A 20261-nucleotide genomic window follows, 5' to 3' on the forward strand; every position below is an offset into this window, starting at 1 on the left:
CATCTGCCGACTCACTCCAACATCACTATTGCATTAAAATTCTTTGTAAGAACATTTTGCTTAAGCTATATGCAAGTTTCTGTCAAATTTCTTCTGATATTTCTAATTTAAAATGTAAAACAAAAGCCTAGCCTTCTTTCCTTTATGTATTTTTTGCATTCACAATAACCATTTTTTCAGAAGTATTTATCTTTTTAGGATTTGATACTGACTTCCAGTATGAATATTCTAATATTTTTCTATTTAAGCATGAGTTTTAAGTCCTACAATCTGTGACTTTAAAAAATAGTAATGGTAGTACTGAATATAATTTTATGGTGGTAATAAGAATTTTTATGCCCAGTGCTTAAGTGTACTCTGTTTATATTTGAATTCTTAATTTTTCATGTTGGTTCAACAAACATTTCTCTGGAGAAACTATATATATTAATTGATTTACATGTTAATTAAGTAATTTTCACAATGGGTACTTACTGTGAAAATCGTAGAATTTATTTACTGTGAAGCTATCCTGATAGCCTAAGTGTATGTGAGGAAATGTGTAGGGAAAGGTTTAGCAAATGCCTGTAACAAAGGATTTCAGACTTCCTATTGCCCTGCAATTTCCCATTATCCATATTCTCTGTGGTGCTATGATGCATGCCATAAATGTTGGGCTAGATTCAAAGATAAAGAATTATAACATATAAATCATCAGTATGATAGAAGAAGTTATCATACTCTAAGCACAGTTTAATTATGTTTGTATTATATCAATAAGATAATGTTTTTTGGTTTTGGATATATGCTTAAAAGTTTAAGAAAAAATATAGATATAAATGCGGCTAACTATATTGATTTATATACCTTTTGATTCAAAGAATGTGTATTGGGGTGCTTGGATGGCTCAGTCAGTTGAGCGTCTGACTTCAGCTCAAGTTATGATTTCATGGTTTGTGAGTTCACGCCCCATGTTGGGCTCTGTGCTGACAGCTCAGTGCCTGGAGCCTGCTTCGGATTCTGTGTCTGCCTCTCTATGCTCCTTCCCCACTCACACTGTCTCTCTCTCTCTCTCAAAAATAAATAAACATTTTAAAAAAAGAAAAAAAAGAATATGGATTTGTGTTGAAGTCTACAAAAGCGGGGGGTTACCATCTAGCAGGGTAAGGCATTCCCAAATAGTTATGTCTGTGTATTAAATACAATTATAAAGATATGAAAAAAAAAAAAAGAATTGTAAAAAGCAAAGGAAAGAATAGGGGGAGGCAGAGGCTGGAGTGGCAAAGGCTTCCAGAAGAGATGACATTTATGTTGAGCCCTATTAAAATGAATAATCAATACTATTGAAGCATTGATTGAGGACAGAGGTGACAGGAAATGGGGGAGGAGTAGTAGGGTATAGGAGAAGAATTAGAAGAGCTGTCTATCAGAGCTTCAAAGGGCAAGTGGAATTATAATAGTGAGGAGCAGATTCAATAAAGTCCTGAATGGAGCAGGCAGTGGCATTAGTAATGGGAAGGTGGGAACATATGCAAGAGGCACTCTGCATGAGAATTGACATGACTTGGCAGTGGCCTCACATGGGGAGGAAAAAGGGGAGGGTTTCAAGATGAGCTGAGATATGACCCCATGTGATGAGGAGGAAGGTGGTACCAGTGACTGAGATAGCTATCATGGCAGTAGGAATAGGGCTGTGAGTTGAATTAAGGTGTTGAAAGCATAGAGAGGTTGATATTTTCAGCTGTTACTCTGAATTAAGACCTGGAAAGTAGGAGAAACTCAGCTATTGAGTCCACCACACTGTCTGGATAGGGCTGACATGTTAAGAAATTAATATATTCAGGAACAAGTGATTAAGTTTTTGAAAATGTGGCAAGGCCATCATCATCCCAAAAAACTTTCAGCTGTCAGTCAAATCACTTAATCTTTCAGTAGCTGAATTTTCTCAGTTATAAAATGGGAAAAATAGTATCACTTCCATATCCATCATCTACATTCTGGGATTGCATTAAAGACATTGTTTCAGTAAAAATCTATAACAGGAGACTGTGTACATATATTTGTTTGTTGTTATATTGAGAAAACCCCAAAAAGATATAGTTAGTATTTTAATTTTTCAATTGTATATTGTAAGAAGTTCTAAATACAAATATATTTGTATATATATTTGTATTTATATATGTATAAGTATGTGTGTGTATATATGTGCGTATATATGTATATATATAATTAGCTTTTATTAGGTTTTTACTCTGTGTCAGGTACAATTCTAAATACTATTCAAATGTTAAATAATCTAATTTTTAATTTAACACCATGACATTACATTATCACCATTTTATAGATGAAGACACCATGGCTCAGAGAAATTAAATAGCATTTATAAAGCAGAGATTTGTACCCAAGCACTCAAGCTTCAGTGGTGGGCTCCTAGCCAGTAGTCCATTTTACATCCATATTGACACCTACTTCAGACCATGCTTCATTTTGTTATTGATTTGTATTAATGTACAAATGTACATTAGTACAAATGTAATATATTTTCTGTTATAATCCTCTCTATTTCTAAAGCTCATGTGGTCCATATGCATTGCCTTTGCTTCCACACATACCCATTTCCTTGCACTGAAGGTAATTTGATTGAGGGCTGGTACTGTGTATTACATGAGGAATTGACATGGCAGGAGAAAGTATATAGGCTTTGGATCAACTCCAAATGCTTGGTTTAAATCTGAGCTTTCTGTCTTGTTAACTGGGTGACCTTGAGAAAGTTGCTTACCACCCTGAACCCAGGGGTCCCCTTCTGTAAACACCAACTTGTAGACAGAGTTAAATGTCATAATATATATGAAATGCTTAAATAGGGTTGACTCATAAAAGTCAACCCCAGGGCTGACATCCATGAAGTAGAGTAGGTATAATGTGGAGAACCCACAATACTTTTTAGGGGCCCATGAAAATATTTTAATTTCTTCTAAAACAAGAGGAAAAAATAAACTTTTAGGTTGAATAAATATATAATATGTATATTTATATGATGTCATTATATATATGTTAATATATTATTCATCTTTATTACCAATACAATTATAAAATATAATTTTCAAAAAAAAATTAATGGAGCAAAAGTGGCTCAGGTCCATGAAAGGCATAATGTAGTTCTGGCCATCACTGCTTAATTACATCCCTTAAACATCTTCTAGTGCCTGAGACATGTTGCTTTCCCCATACCTTTTCTTGATTGATTCATTAGCCAGCTGATTTGTAGCTTATGTCCATTAAAATAAACTTAAAACTGACATTTATATTTATTCACCCAACAATATTTCTCCAATACCTCCTTCCTAAATAGTTCATGTTTTCCTCCTCTGGCCTACCTCTGTACTTTGTGGTTAAGCTTCTCACACTGTATTTATTTAATTTACATATCTATCTTTCTTACTAGACCATCGGAGCATCTTAAGACCATGGGTTATGTCTTATCTACTCCTGTATCCCCAATAACTAAAAGCAGAGTACATGGCGCATAGAAAGTTGTTCATTAAGTTGGTGAATTAAATTGATGCTACTTGCAACAAAGACATTGTATTTCCATCTATAAGCTAACTGCTGTTTGTAAATGTGCTTTGTAACTAAGATTTTAGCTAAAATTTTAAATAGCTGGGGTGAAAAATTGTCATCTATCCTGCAAAATTATCTGCTCCTTATGACTTTTTCTATACTTTTCAGCACTGCTCTCTACCATCCTAATTATTCCTTAAAAATGGAAAAGTTAAATAAATTAGTTTGTCAAGTCTTCTTCCCTCTTTGCTAAGTTAATTTAATGAATAAAGGACCTATGAAAATAGTCAAGGCCCTTTGATATCTTTATATATACACATTTCCATGTTATAAATGATTATGTCCCACTGATCTAATAGAAATATAGTGTGAGAGGGAGAGAAATAAGCTTTAATTCCTCAATACCAAAGACAGACCAGCATTATCCAATTATAGAATAAGAGACAACATGCATCACTACCAGACTTTAAGCACCTAGTTTAATAGACAATGGGTTTTCTGATTTTACTTTAATATCATTTATAGAAGTTTCATTTTCTCTGAAGAGGAACAGAACATATAGTATATTATTAGGAAATTTGTTGCTGATTAGTTTGCATCATATAGTAATTTTATTGTTTTTTAACAGACTGCCAAGTACCACTTTGTTTTTCATTTATTTTTTTATCTTTGTTACTCTCTGGATGTGTAACTTGCTCAGGCTTGAAGAATTTATGCATCTTAATAGCTTGTGGTGTACAGAATACTGAGGCACTAGAAGGGGAAGAAACTGTTTGCAGTTTGGACAATTGTGGATGATGGTACCGATTACATCAAAGAAGTTGGAAGATAATTTTTGTTCTTTCCCAAGTTGTTCCTGCACAATAGCCTATAGTAGCCTTGGCTACTTGCAGACATTATTTTCCATTCTTAATATCTCTCTGAAAGAGAAGTGGGTAGCCTTAGCTGTGGAAAACCAGTGTATGCTCATGTATAGAGAATGAAATTTCAGAATTTTGGCATGAGCTAATACTTGGAGTCTCATGTTCATTGGATTTTTCCAAAGTTGTTGAAATTCTTAATAATAAAGGAAGGATGATTGGGGCACCTGGGTGGCTCAGTTGGTTAAGCGTCCAACTTCGGCCCGGTCATGATCCAGTGCTTTGTGGGTTCGAGCCCCGCATTGGGCTCTGTGCTGATGGCTCAGAGCCTGGAGCCTGCTTCAGATTCTGTGTTTCCCTCTCTCTCTGCCCCTCCTCCACTCTGTCTCTCTGTCTCAAATAAGTAAACATTGAAAAAAACTTAAAAAAATGAAGGATGATTAATAAGAAAAATAGGTAATCATTATCTTGATATGAGGTTTTACTGGACTATTTTCTCATATTAGTAATAATAATTGAAAGTATCTACTGTTAGAATGACATTTTTCAGTTGGCAGGGAATTTTCTTAGGCATTAATCTTTTGTTGCTCATAATCCCATGAGCAAAGTGTTATTACCATCCATATTTTACAGATGAGGAAATGGAACTGTATCGACTTTAAGTGACTTAGACAATATCTCAGAGTTAGTAACAAGCAGAATTAAGACCACCTTCTGGGTTATTTTGTTATTGAAATTCCTATTACTTAAGACTCTTTTGCTTTGAAGCCCTTCAAGTCAGTAAGATCTAACCACAGGCCTCCTGACACAGTTGGAAGATAATCAAGAACAGCTTTTCTCTGATCTTTCCAGGCTTGCGTATCTTAGGTGTCTTATGTACCTTCACTGGCCACTGGACCTGAGTCTACACTTCTTCTTCTGACTTGGGTGCCATATGGAATCTCTACTATACTTTGGTTTTGGCCTGAGAATAGTCACATTTCTTTTGTTTGTCAAATTAATGGTTCAAGCAATTATATATGGTAATGGCAGGAAGTTTAGTGTCTCCTTCCTAAGATTTTCCATTCCTCCTTAATTATTCAGGAAACCTGAATCTTGCTAAATCTGAAGGGGAGACATTCTACCTTCCAACTGCCAGCAGAGGACAGAGAACACATTTGAGTTGAGTCATTCATTTTTACTGTTGCTTTTGGCTGCCACACAGTGATGCCATGGTAAATGCACCTTGCACAGTTCTTGCAGCTGATATTTATTCCCTGGTTGCCCTTGTAGGTAGAGATGGTCCCTTACCAGCTCATAGGGATACCTCATGTACAGCTCTTTTAGTTCACATTTTCAGATCTAATCATTATTCCCCAAAGCATGATGGCCTTATGGCAGAGCATCTGAGTTTGGAAGAGCTTCCTGTATAAATGACAAGCTGAAGTCATCTCTCAAACACATCCCTATGTCAAAACCCAAGTCTCCAGTTGATGTGCTACCTTTCATCAAGACAGTTTTATTTCAGTGTTTCATTGTTCTTTCCTGCCACAGAGTTTTGGTGGATTTCATCCTGATCCATTTTAATAAGTCTCCCAAACTTTGAATCTTAGGGAGCAGGCCTAGATTCTTTCTTCCAGGATGATCGGGGGCCTCAGCAAATGGCATCTTTCATCATATTCCAAATTCTCTCCCTTCTTCAAGGAAGAAGTTGCTTTCATGCCTCACATTCATATGACTAAGGAGATACCTTCAAGATGCCAGGAAAACTAGTGTCTCTAAATTTACTTATGAAAGCTGTTATCATTTTAAAATAAATTCCTGATTGGGCATTCCACTTCCGCTTGATCTCTGTCTGAACATGCCTTCATCACACATATGACCGCATAATGCTGTACAGTTAATGCTTGTACCTTTGCTTCTCAAAAACCCAGTGAGGTAGCTATGATACATATTACCTTCTCTAATTCACACTAGAAAGGTTGGAAGCTATAAAATTGGGCTTAATCCAAATAGCTAGTTAGGGAGTATATTTCCTTCCTGGGGCTACTGTCCCAAAGTCTACAGAAAATTATTGTCTCATACTTCTGGAGGTCAGAAATTTCAAATCAAGCATTGGCAGAGTTGGTTCCTTCTGAGGGTTGAGGATAAATCTGTTTCATGCCTGTCTTCTAAACTTCTAGTATTCTCAGTCTGTGTGTCCAAATGTCTTCTTTATAGAAACACACCAGTCATATTGCATTAAGACCCACTCTCATGGGTCTTGACTTGATCATTGGCAAAGACAGTTTCCAAAATAATATTCACAGTTACTGAGGGTTAGGACTTCAGCATCTTTTATGGGGGACAAAACTCAGTCCATAAAAGGGGGAAAGTATAGACTGTAAGTTAGGTTTTCTGGCACTAAATTCCACAGGGTTTATACTATATTCTGAAGCATCATTTAATTTAATTTTCCAGTATCTATTAAAACATTTCTCAAGAATGTACTTATTTGTTATAGAGTTAATGGATTCTGATTCTTCTACCGAACTTGCTTTTTTAAACAAATGTTTATTTTTGAAAGAGAGAGTAAAAACAGGGGAGGGGCACAGAGAGGGGGACAGAGAATCCAAAGCTCGAAGATGAGATCATGATCTGAACAAAAGTTGGAAGCTTAACCAACTGTGCCACAGCCCAGAATTTATTATTTTTAAAATTCTTTTTAGAGAATTCTCAACTGAATTTTGACTTGTTGCCTTAATATAATTAGTTTTCTAATAATTACTTCTAAAGTCTGAATCTCTTTTTGTTTAAAAGGTATTTCACATAAGGGAACAATACCTGTAAGCTTTATAGAATATCCCTATTTGTAATAGTGTGTGTGTGTGTGTGTGTGTGTGTGTGTGTGTGTGTGTGTGTGTCTTGTCAGTCATATTACTTAGGGATAATAGGATGAAACTTTATTCACTACTGCTGATTTTCTTTGTAGATATAGATGCCTTATCAGTTCCCAAGGATACACCATGAGAAAGTAATTTTAGAGCTGTAAAATAGACTGGGTACTTGTTACTGTTCATAAGCATGACTTAGAATAATACTGAGGTGCTTCCTAAGTTTAAACAAATGAATTTAACTGTCATTATCTTTCTACATCCATTTAAGTAAATATATACCAAAGTAGTTTTAAAAATGGGCTGTACAGTAAGAAAAATAAATATGGTTGGGTCTCAACTCTGCTATTATTATATGAGTGACTTGGGCGAGTAACCTAACTTTGAAGTCCAGTTTTCTCATGTCCAAAATTGAGACAGTAATACATATTCCTCATAGGACTCTTGGGGAAATTATCTAAGAAAATATATGTAGCATGCTTACAACAGTGCCAGGCACTTTTTGAGCAGGCAATAAACATCAACTATATTGTCATCATCAATTAAGTTAATTGGTTCAGTGTAATCATAATTACTATTTTACCCTATTAAATTAAAATCCTGAGCCTGAAGAGTAGAGGTTGCTGTAGTTCTGTGCTTAGAACAGTATTAGAGGCATATTTGGCAATAAATTATTAGTTTATGTCAGAGAGTATAACTATGGATCTATTATTTTAAATAGTTTTTCTGTACCAATAATAATCTTGAGTTAGAACCTACGCAGAGTAAGAAGATTTTTAAAAATTTTGTAATTTATTTTGTCATCTGGCTATTGATTTTTTCTTTCTTTAGCATTAGGGTACTTTTTCCTATGCAAGACTTTTTGTTGTTTTAATTGTGAGAGTAGCTGCATTTTCTGATATATCTACTTTTATTTTTCAGGTAACTTTTATTTTTCAAGTACTAGTTCGTTAACTAAAAAAAAAAAAAAACTTCATGAAAGCAAACTGCTGTTATATAAGTAATACATGCCCATTAAAGGAAGAAATAGATAAATGTACACACACACACACACACACACACATCAAGCTACCTGTAGTTTCACATTCCACAGAAAATCAATGTTTGCATTTTGAGAAAACATCTCTTCATGTTATCTTCTGACTCTTACACCGTCTTATGGTAAATTGTATTTCATCTGTATTGATACCCCCTTCTCCCTGGCCAACCCCTTTGGTTGCAACAATACACAGGAAAGAATCCTGGTAGCAAGCAGAATCAGCAGGAACTCTATATCCATCTCTCATCCCCAGATCCCTTTCATACAGAGTGGTGCCACAATAGGACTGCTGAAGTAGTGTGAATTCATAAATTGGAATTTATTTTCATCGACTACTATTGTCAACTGGATAGAGACAAGCTTTGAGATACATAGGAAGTTTTCCAGCTTAGAGGAATGTAACAGAAGTTCACACCTCATGATTTTACCGTATGTCCACTGCCTGTCAATCTTTCCAACTCTATTTCCCTCTCTCGTCCAAAGTGGAGCTCATAGCAATTTATTTCATTGGTATATGTCTCTCCTCACACTATTAAAGATTCAAAATCCCTTATATGAAATTCTGAAATTTGTTTTTCAGAATCCAGAAAGTTCTAAGAACCAAAATATTTTCATAACCATATGAAACTATTTATAATTGTAACTTCTCATCCTTGATGTGGATATTCATATGTTTGGCTACCAAATGTAAATGTGCTTGATTATAGAGTATTACTCCAGATTCCACTGAAGATGTTATACAGCATGTAATATATGCTTGGATTACCTTTCTAATGTCCAGGAAAGTCTGAATTATAAACACAACTGGCCCCACCCATCCTGAATAAGAGTTGGACCTGCATTAGCACAAGGAGGTGGACAAGGACCAGTATAAGGAGGAGGAGGGCCTCACAGGGGAAATTCTGTCAATTGCACCATCACTTTGTGAACTCTTAATTCTGTTCTCTACTCACATTGTGACAATGAGGGTATAAACCCTTTTTAGCCTTCTCCTCTTTATTTAATTCATTTCTCATCATGTCTTGTACACCAAAACATGTTCCTTGAATTCCTTGACTTAATGATTTTTTCTTCTAATTACACTTAACCCTTTTCCTTCCTCAAATAAAATGGATTTCCTTTGTGTTCAGTACTGCACAACAATTAAGCTAGAATGATCCTTTGCTAAAGCTACTTTATGAATAGTACTTATTTGTGGGGATAGTAAATCAATAAATCTATGCCATAATTTTTGCCTCTGAATTGAGAAGAACCCGAAGGAATACCAAAAGATCATAATGAAAGGCCTATGGAAAGGAAAAAAAATAGAGTATAAGAAGAAGACAAAAGAAAGAACAAGATTTCTTTTCCTGTGGTAGAAAGTTAGTTGAAATATTTTAAATTGTTGTTACAGTTTCCTGGAAAATATCTACGAATGATATATCATGTTTTCACCCTATAACACACCACGAGGACTCTTTGCTGTTTCCCCCTTGGCATCCATAAATTTCACAGTAATGTTCTTTTGCTATTTACTAAATAAAAGGAACTTAAAATCCAAAAAGACATTTCTCACTCCACATTAGCCCTACAAAGCTAGATGTAGAGGTTCAGGCCCAAGTGAATATTATAAAATACAGTTCCTCAACCTCAGCTCTATTGACATTTTGGGCCAGATAATTCTTTGCTGTCTAGGATTATCCTATGCATTGTAGAAAGTAAGCTGCATCCCTGGTCTCTACTAGATGCTGATAGCAATCCCTCCCCTCCCCAGTTGTGACAAGGATATTTTTCCCCCCACATATTGTCACATACATCCTGGGGGTAAAATCACTCTTGCCTCTTCCACTCAGAAGTACTGCTATGGGGTAGCTCTTGTGTGTTTTAGAGGTTTTCCCGAGGCAGAGAAAATGCTACCAGTGTGATAGCTTTGGAGGGTGGGGATACTCTAGCCTATCTTTCAGGATTTTACTTTGTATCTCATCCATCCATCCATCCATCCATCCATCCATCCATCCATTCATTCAGTTAGCTGATAATTATTGGTCACTGACAGTGTGCCAGGGCTTTACTTGGTGCTGGGATAGTGAATAACAGAGTTAGGTCCCTATTCTCAGGGAGTGTGCCTTCTGAAAGTGGTAGTGGTGGTGATGGGGGTGACAAGTGTAAATAATTAGTAAGTGATTTCTAAATAATTAGTAAATCTGTAACCAAGTAGATGAATAATATGATTTTAAAGAAGATATAAAAGGGATATATTTCATAAATTGAAATATAATTTGTAAGGGGATATAAAGAAGAGATAGGTATTTGGAAAGAGTGATTGGAAGGTAGATGCGTGCTACCTTAGGGTCATCAGGGATGGTTTCTCTAAGGAGATAACATTTCAGCTGAGAAAGAGATGAATAAGGGATATGCATTCCAAAAAAAGGGGATAAAAAATATGACTACTTTCAGATGTGGATAAGTTAGTTCTGCTCAGTGACAGTGAGAAGAAGGCCAGTGTGGCAGGAACAGAGACAGAGTGGTACCTGAGGTTTCAGTTATGTGAGATCTGTGTGCCACAGAAAGCAGTTTATTTATTTCCTTTTTGAAAATTTACATCCAAGTTAGCATGTAGTGCAACAATGATTTCAGGAGTAGATTCCTTAATGCCCCTTACCCATTTAGCCCATCTCCCCTCCCACAAGCACTCCAGCAACCCTCAGTTTGTTCTCCATATTTAAGAGTCTATTATGTTTTGTCCCTCTCCCTGTTTTTAAATTATTTTTACTTCCCTTCCCTTATGTTCATCTGTTTTGTATCTTAAAGTCCTCATATGAGTGAAGTCATATGATATTTGTCTTTCTCTGACTGATTTCACTTAGCATAGTATCCTCTAGTTCATCCACATAGCTGCAAATGGCAGGATTTCATTCTTTTTGATTGCTGAGTAATACTCCATTGTGTATGTATGTGTATACACACACACACACACACACACACACACACACACACTCCACATCTTCTTTATCCATTCATCTGTTGATAGAAATTTAGGCTCTTTCCATACTTTAGCTATTGTTGATAGTGCTACTATAAACATTGGGGTGCATGTGCCCCTTCAAAACACCACATCTGTATCCCTTGGATAACTGCCTAGTAGTGCAATTGCTGGGTTGTAGGGTAGTTCTATTTTTAATTTTTTGAGGAACCTCCAGACTGTTTTCCAGAGTGGCTGTACCAGTTTGCATTCCCACCAGGAGTGCAAAAGAGATCCTCTCTCTCCGCATCCTTACCAACATCTGTTGTTGTCTGAGTTGTTAATGTTAGCCATTCTGACATCTGTTCTAAAGCCTATGTATACTGCAGGTGTGAGGCGGTATCTGACTGCGGTTTTCATTTCTATTTTCCTGATGATGAGTAATGTTGAGCAGTTTTTCATGTGTTGGTTGGTCATCTGGATGTCTTCTTTGGAGAAGTGTTTATTCATATGAAAGCAGTTTAATAGTATAATTGCAATGCATTGCAGAAGCCTGCATTGGAGGCTTTTAAGCAGAGGAATTAGCATATTCTCATTTGAGGCTTTAAAAAGATTGCTTTGGGGTCAAGAGTAAAAGCAGGTGAAATACACTAAGAGCCTTTTGAAGAAGTGTGAGATGGTGGTGGTGTGGGAGTTGTAACATTAGAAATGGAAATTGGAGGGTTCAAAATGTATTGGAGAAGTTGAACTGCCAGTAGTTGCTGTTGTTCTGATGTTTGGGTGAGAAAGGAGATGAGTCAAGGATGATTCTTGGGCTTGGGTTTTGAACACTTTTAGTGATTATATTGCCATGTATGATACAGGGAATTCTTGTTGAGGACTAGCTGGTTTGATATATGTATAGGGGATGGTGGTGTAAGGTACTTAAAGGTCACCTCTTTACCATCGTGTCTTTTTGCTTTGTGCTTGTGCAAGAAGTTAGTGTGCATCTCTTTTAGAAGATCTTTCACGAACCTACTACTCCGAACTTCATATAACCTAATTTTTCAAATACCAAACACTATAAAGCATCCTTATTTTCTTTGCAAAAATACTTATGTATATGAAGATTACACAAATGACCGATTCTCAGTAAGTCATGTGTTCAGAGTTTGGTTTCAGAAGAAGTGATAGATTTATATGAAAATAGACATCTGCATATTGCTTCATCTGTCTTGTGATCACTAACTGAAAGATAACATGGTCTCTGAGGTCGTGGACCATAGAACAGAATGAAACTTCTTTTCATACACTGGAGAGAAGATCCCAAGGATCAGTATTTTAACACACGGGGAAAAAAGCCTTTAAGAGCTTAATCTCTTTCTACTGAATGATTGGAAAGTTTCTTTTTCCTCTGTTCTTTTATTTCTTAAAGTTCATCTAAAGCCTATGTATACTGCAGGGTCTTATATAACCCTCTTGTCTTTAAAGTTCAAGCAGCAATAAGCAGACTCTTTCTTTAACCAGATTGAAATGCTGCACTCTCTGATTTAAATTGAGAAATCTGAATTTGGCAAACAAATGAACAACAGCAAAGAATCAAAATTAATAGGATGGACCATTTACTCTGGAAGGGGTTTATTTAGAATGTCTTTAAATAATTAACCACATTAAAAGATTAAAAATATGGTTTAATAAACAGGTTTTCTGAGACATATCCATTTCATCAAATATGGACCTTCTGTATTATATTGGATCTAAATGTCTTAAGTTAATATATAGATAAAGTTGCCATGGGATTCATTTCCCAAGAAAACACAATAGAATCTTTCATTTTCCTAGATGAATAAGAAAGTATTTATCACTGTAAAGTTTCTCTTTCTTTTGTTATAAGGTGCTCTTCTGGTAATTTTCCATTTCTACCTGAGGTTTCTTTTTTACCCACTGATCAGTTTATTTCTCAGGTAGGCAATAGTGTTGGGATGAATTCAAAAATAGTTATTCTTTGCTGAAAAAAATTTTATTGATATGTAGGTATAATATTTCCTATTGTAGAGGTTGTATTTGGGTCAAAATACACATTTTCGTTTCTCCTATTATGTATTTTAAATGATTCTGGAAATACAGAATGACAGATTTTAATTAGTAAAGTCTAGTATGGATTGAGATTTTTTTTTTGTTTTTCCCTGAGAATAAGATAATATATGTCAAAATATACATTAATAATAATAATAATAATGATGATGAAAATGCTTTGAAAATGGTAAAAGTAGGCCAATATAAATAGGCCAATTTTTATTATTATTGTTATTATTCTTTGTGATGGTTAAGGTATGCAAGATAATGCTGTTAGCTTGGATTGTAATTCAAGCATTAGGTAAAACAGACAAAGTAGAGTTAATTCTGTACTGAAGACTCATCTGACAAGCATTACTTTAGAAGAGCTTTTTAGGAGTTTCACAGAAGGCTTTGGTGCAATTTAATTGCTTCTTGACATACATTTTCAGAATATTCCCTTCAGATATTTGGTGGGTTATACCATAAGATGGTATACTGGTTATAAATGTGGCTTGTTGTGCCAAACTACCTGGATTCAAAACCCACCAGAACCACTTGCTAATTGTAAGAGCTTGGACAAGTCTTATAACCATTTTGTGCTTTTATTTCTTTGTGTGTTAAATGATGAAAATGATATTGCCTACTTTTGAGGATTAAATGAACAATATAAAGAAGAAAGTCTACCACATAGTGAAAAACAAATGCCATCAATTATTATTTCTTGCACAACCTTGGTAAAAATTCAGTTTTACTATTTATCAAATTACATTGGTCCTATTTGCAGTCTTCTTCATGACCCATTTTTGTTTTGGTCATAATTTGACTATTACATCTCATAAAAAAGAAGGAAGGATTTGGCCTTCAAAAGGTGAAAACAAGGCAGCACCACAAATCTAGGCTCTACTCACGGTCCTGGCTCAGGGTGTGATCTGCAGTAATCCCACTGCAAACCTGGGTTCATGCCACGTTGTCTGCCCAGGACTCTGATCTGTGATTATGAAGGGCCTTACTTCTCCTTCTTAGTAAATCTGTATAGGATTCTTTTCTTAAACTTGGCCTTTAGCCTTAGGAAAATCAGAAAATTTAAAGGTATACTATTATGGCTGAAATATTAAGGTTTTAAAAAAAAAACACATGCTTTGGTTCATTTAGCTGTCTAATACTTTCTTTGCTCTTCAATTAGCTACCTTTAAAAATGTATGATTATAGGTGTGCCTGGGTGGCTCAGTCAGTTAATTGTCTGACTCTTGATTTCAGCTCAGGTCATGATCTCATGGTCATGAGATCAAGCTCAATGTGGAGCTCCATACTGGGCATGGAGCCTGCTTAAATTTGCTTTCTCCCTCTCTCTCTGCCCCTCCTCCACCTCCCTCCCTCCCTCCCTACCCCCCTCTCAAAAATGTATGATTTTAAATTATATAGTGGGTTATTCAGATACTCATCTAATATTTAAAATATAAACAGCATCAATTTTTCTAAAAGGCAAGAGGTACAAAATTATTTTATGTAAGAGGAAATAGAATCATGGTCTTTTTTATTCTTTCTTACCTTGAATTCTGCAGTTTTAATCAATTTGGCATTTAAAAATACTGGGCTGTATCTGTTAGGAACTGTTTGTTTATAGAGATTTTTAGGTGCAAATTATCTAGCCAGATGTTTAAACACTAAGGGGAAACAAGTTAAATACAATTAACACAGTCTTCATTTACCAAGTAGTTAATTCTCGGTGGTAGGCCATGAAATCAGGCTTTTGATTCCCATAATATATATAGATATAACTATTTAGATAACATAATATAACATAACATGAAAGATACAAAAACCTACTTTTGAAACTCTATAAACTTTGCAAAATTAGGGACTATTCTACTCATTATAGGGGGCTTGTCAAATTTTGGATATTCATTGGCTTTGTAACTATCTTTTATGATTATTCTAGACTTTATGGGTATTGCAACAGATATTATAGTGCATTGTGATTTCCCACTGAGTAAACGATATCAATTGGTATCTGAGAACAGGGACAGGGTGGGCATGTGTGGGATATATACACATACACATATACACACACACACCCCACACACAAATATAAAAAATAAAATTGCATAATATTGCATTTAATTTGCATAGCTCTCATTAAACTCAACTCTTACATAGTTACCTACAATATTGTGTTACTGCGGAGTGGGTTGTTTTAATGTGTTAATATGCTATGAAGTGGCAGCTCCTAAAATAATCATGCTGGCAACTACAAAGGTGTTGATATAGTTCTTATTATGGCGAATTTGAAAATGTTCCTTACGACTTTTTAAATTATAAAATAATATAAAAATGTAGTAGGTTTGGGTTTGAGAGACAGAGGGAAAAAAATCAGCTACTACTTAACAAAAAGCATTTGATTTGTGCCCTACTGGATATCTGTAGATATGTATATCTCCCATTGTATTTTCAATGTTATGCTTTGTTGCTTATATACATATATAGGACTGTTTTAAATATTCTGAGGTATATCACAAAGGTTTTAAGTTATTAAATCTTCCTGGGAAAGAACCTAAAAATATTTCAAATTTTGCAAGTCTCATTGAAGACCTAGGGAATAATTCCCAAATATTAATTTGGAGTTTCACTTTTAATAGGGTATTAAAACCAGTGATATAGTAGAAGTTGTATTAAAAATCAGGAACTATTTTCAAGTTTCCATTTTGACCACATGAAGGCTTTGAATCTGGTTATTACATTCTTCTCTAGTTCTATCATTTGAAGTATGTTTGTGATACACCTTTGTATATGATAAATACACAGAGAGAGCTATAAGAATAAGTTATGATCTATATGCTTTCCCTAAAATTGTGCTCTAAATCTAATAGAGATTTATGGACATCTTTTCTGGGGCATTTATTTCTCTGTGATAGAGTGATTTATTTTGGGCAGGGAGATGCTTCTGCTTCTGTTAGTTAATGTATATGGGGAACAACAGAACGTAACAGGCAAGACTGGAGGAGGAAAAAGAGAACTTAGTAAGTACGAATGAGAGCAATGGAGAGGATCAAAGCAATTTAAGGATCCAATTATTTATTTGACAACTATTTCAAAGTCTGTTAACTATGAAGATAAGAAAAGGTTGTAAAAAAAAGAGCAGGGTGTTAAGGAGACAAAGAAAATACAGTGGTGAAAGGATACCCCAGTTTTTTTCCTCTGGTTCACATGGCTTCCATCATTCCTTTTTCTTTGCTTGTTGCTTCTTTTCTTTGTTGTTTCTGGATGTGAAGGAAGGAATATCTTAAAATTATTTAGACACAATTAATTAGCTCAGGAGAACTATAGATTTAAGAAACCACACAGACTATTTCATTTGTATTACAAAACAATTAAATAAGAGTCCACTTTAAGCCATAAGTTGCAAAGTGCTAAGGAAATTTCAAGTTAATTTATCTAGCTTATTTTCACCCTATCTGCCTATGTAAACTCATCATTATCCTTAGCTTCCCTTAATGGATGAAATTAAAGTTCCTTCCTACTCTAAATATATTTTTTTTTAAATTTATTTATTTCTGAGACAGAGAGAGAGTGTGAGCAGGGGAGGGGCAGAGAGAGAGGGAGACACAGAATCAGAAGCAGGCTCCAGGCTCTGAGCTGTCAGCACAGAGCCCCACGCTGGGCTCGAACTCACAAACCGTGAGATCATGACCTGAGCTGAAGTTGGTCGCTCAACTGACTGAGTCACCCAGGCGCCCCAGTTCCTTCTTACTCTAATAGTTAGAGTCAAAGTGCAACCCAAAAGTCTGAGGTGGAGGTTGTTGTTCCATCATGGAGGCCTCCCAGTTTTCAAATGATAAAATATTTCTATAAAACTATACTAAAACATAAAATAGTTTATATTTCACTCTGGCTCTGCAAAAGAGACACTACAGTAAAGAACCGCATATCCAGAGCCTAAGTTTTGGGATTTGAATTCCATACCTAGTCAACTGTGTGACTTTGGACAAAGTACTTCACTCTCCTATGCCTTAATTTTTTTGTCTATAAAATGATGATAATTGTAGTAATTTTCTTACTAATGTCATCACGGAGATTAAATTAGTTAAGCATTCACAGCAGTACTTAGAACATAAAAGCTCTTTATAATTCAGGTTTTCAGCTTCAGTGACACATTAGAATGACCTGAGGAGCTTGATGTCCAAGCTGCGCACCTGACCAATTTAATCCAATTCTTTGGGGATGGGACCCAGTCGTGGAAGTCATTAAAACTTTTGATGTGATTCTAATGAGCAGTCAAACTTGGGAACAACCACCATATATGTTGACTGTAATTATCCTGCTGACTAAATTGTAAACTTTCTGAGGGCAGGGAGTATGTTACTTCTTTTTATACACTCCTCCCCAGAGCATCTAACCAAATGTCTTATTTGTAACTAATGCTCATCAAATACTTGCCAATTAAGGAAAACATGTTGATGATTCTTCAGATGTGCAAAGAAAGACCTTGCAGCACTATGGAGGTGCTAATTTCAGGCATTAATTATTCATTCCCTCACTTATTCATTTATTCATTTATACATGCTACACAATTTTGAGTCTTGATATCCAATGCTCAGCACTGCAGGCATATATGATTTGAAAATACAGTCCATGCTCTGAAGAGTTTTTAATCTAGTGTGTGATGGGGAACATGAATAAATACAGACAAGACTCTAATAGAAGAAAAATTGACCATGTTTAAGTGCCATATTGCAATTTTGATTCTTTAGGAAGCTGACTCTAAGATGGAGCATATACCATATTTATTAGGAAGCAGTCTTGGGATCCACACCTCTGTTTGTGGTGGAGGGCAAGGAGAGGCACAGAAGAAGCATGATTGATCAGGGAGAGAAGTTAAATATCAACGCATTACCATTGCCAACAAACCAACCCCACAAGGAGCTCTGGGTTGGGACAGCTCTTCAGAGTTGTCTCAAGTTGTCCATGTTGATCAGTAGTCGGATACAGCTGCTGGAATGAGTGACCTTGGATAAGACACATTTCTGTAGCCAAAGCAATCTCCAAATAGAGCTGACACCTCGGGTGTCTTCTGGTAGCTCTTCCAGCAGATAGGGGGATACACACATAATTTCTAAAGGGAGGTTTAGGTGGAGTATCACAACTTCCATTACATAAATAAAAAAGAGTAAATAAAAACAAAAAAAAATTACTATGACTCAGAAAAGAATGAGGTCTCATTTATTTACCTTGAGAGAGAAGAGCCAGGGTGAATTGGAGACCACTTTCTGAAGCAGATGCCATTACAATTTGATACTTATAGTTAAGATTTTAAGAGGCTGAGATGAAGAGCAGATTATTTCAGGTACAGGAAACAACAGAAGTAAAGGTGGAGAAATATGAAGTATAGATTTGTTCAGAAGGCTGTGAGTGGTAGAATTAAACAGTAAATCTTCTAAAAATGAATTTCAGTGAATGGTATTTTTTTGAGCAAGAGGACTTCTGAGCCCCTGAAAATGATGTTAAGTGTAAGGTCACCCTCAGTGATTTAATTTTGAGGGCTGGCATTTTCAGGATTTGAACAAAATGGAAAATTAAGTCATACTTGTAGCTTCTTAACCTTGGAAGGAAGTTCTGGAGTGTTATAAACATTGCCTTGCAGGGGACTCAGCTATAGGACATAGTATGCCTTAATGTTGTTATAATTTCTTTTTTCTCCCTTTTCTCTCACAGAAATGAAATGGATGAATTGATTATCCTGTAATTTGTCATTATGAGGGAACTTTTCCTACTTAATCTTAATGTCTAGGGTGTTTCATTTAAAAACAGTTTAAATGAGCCCTACTTTAAAATGAACTGTGCTATAATATCGTTAGTGCCCAACTAGTCACTTTGTGAAGTCACAGAACTCTGCACAATTTTTCTTTCCTTTCTAAAACCTTGGAAGAAAGTAATTGAAGTATAGACACTTGAGAGTCTTGATTTTATTGCTTTGCAAAGAAATTTCAATTTAGCGTTGATCTGGTTATGGTCCCCAAATATTTCTCAAAGGAAGATAAATCAAGTGTATTGGGAAGTTCCTAGTCATATATCATCCAGTCCTATTATCTGAACTACCTTGTCTGACGTTGTCAATCTGAGAACTCTCCCAGATGTGATTAGAACTCAACCTTGGTTTGGGTTGGCAACTTATTCTTCTTGTTATTCTCTCTGTGGCTGTGTGTGTGTGTGTGTGTGTGTGTGTGTGTGTGTGTCTTTTAACTTGCAGATTCAATGCAGTTCTTTGATTTATATTTTTTTCCTAAGTCATTAGGGTGTGTTTCCAAGTGGCCTATCTTTCCTCCTTTGTTGGTTAATGTTTACAAGAAACCTCTTGGAGTAATGACTCACTGTGATAGTTTATCACTTGCCTGCCCACAGTATCAGTGATGAGCTTATATTTGAGACTTTACCCTTCTCTGTGTCTTTAAAAACAAATTCTGTTTTCTGAGTGGTGCGTGTGGTTCTGCACCTGATCTGTGGGGAACACAAACCACTCTCTATTAGCAAAGATAAATTTGTGCCACCCTCCTCTGTTTTTCTGCAAGATTGTTTTTAAAGACCAAAAAACCATAAACAAGACTCATTTAGGTTTCTTCAAAGATGCTTATTAGTACTTACATTAGAAGTCACATTAAAGGATAATAAATAACCATTCTAAGAACTAGTTCTATGTTTTAAAGAACTAGTTTACTCAGGTACATCTCTTATCCATTTTTTATGTCTAGTAAATTAAAATAAAATCTACTTTCTATGCTCAGTAAGAGAGTCAAGATGCTATGAGACGCTGCTGAATTTCAATTCTGCTTATTACTGAAATTTTGAGCACTTATGGATAATGTTAGAGAGAGCCTTCTCCAAATGGCTTAAGTCAAAGCCTCACTACATTGAAGGAGAGAGGGAAGTGTTTGCTGGTTATTTGTGCAGATGATGAATTGTACCAGATTAAGTTTCAGAGTCTTGGCACTGAGGAGGAG

At 35.5% G+C, this 20261-nt stretch overlaps 1 protein-coding gene across 2 annotated transcripts in view; it reads left to right on the top strand.

Moving 5' to 3' along the window:
• The window catches only part of MACROD2 (mono-ADP ribosylhydrolase 2), a 2046639-nt gene that overhangs the window by 662978 nt on the left and 1363400 nt on the right, over positions 1 to 20261 (top strand). The window lies entirely within an intron of this gene.

Source organism: Leopardus geoffroyi, chromosome A3, assembly GCF_018350155.1.
Source record: "Leopardus geoffroyi isolate Oge1 chromosome A3, O.geoffroyi_Oge1_pat1.0, whole genome shotgun sequence".
Classification (NCBI taxonomy): domain Eukaryota; kingdom Metazoa; phylum Chordata; class Mammalia; order Carnivora; family Felidae; genus Leopardus; species Leopardus geoffroyi.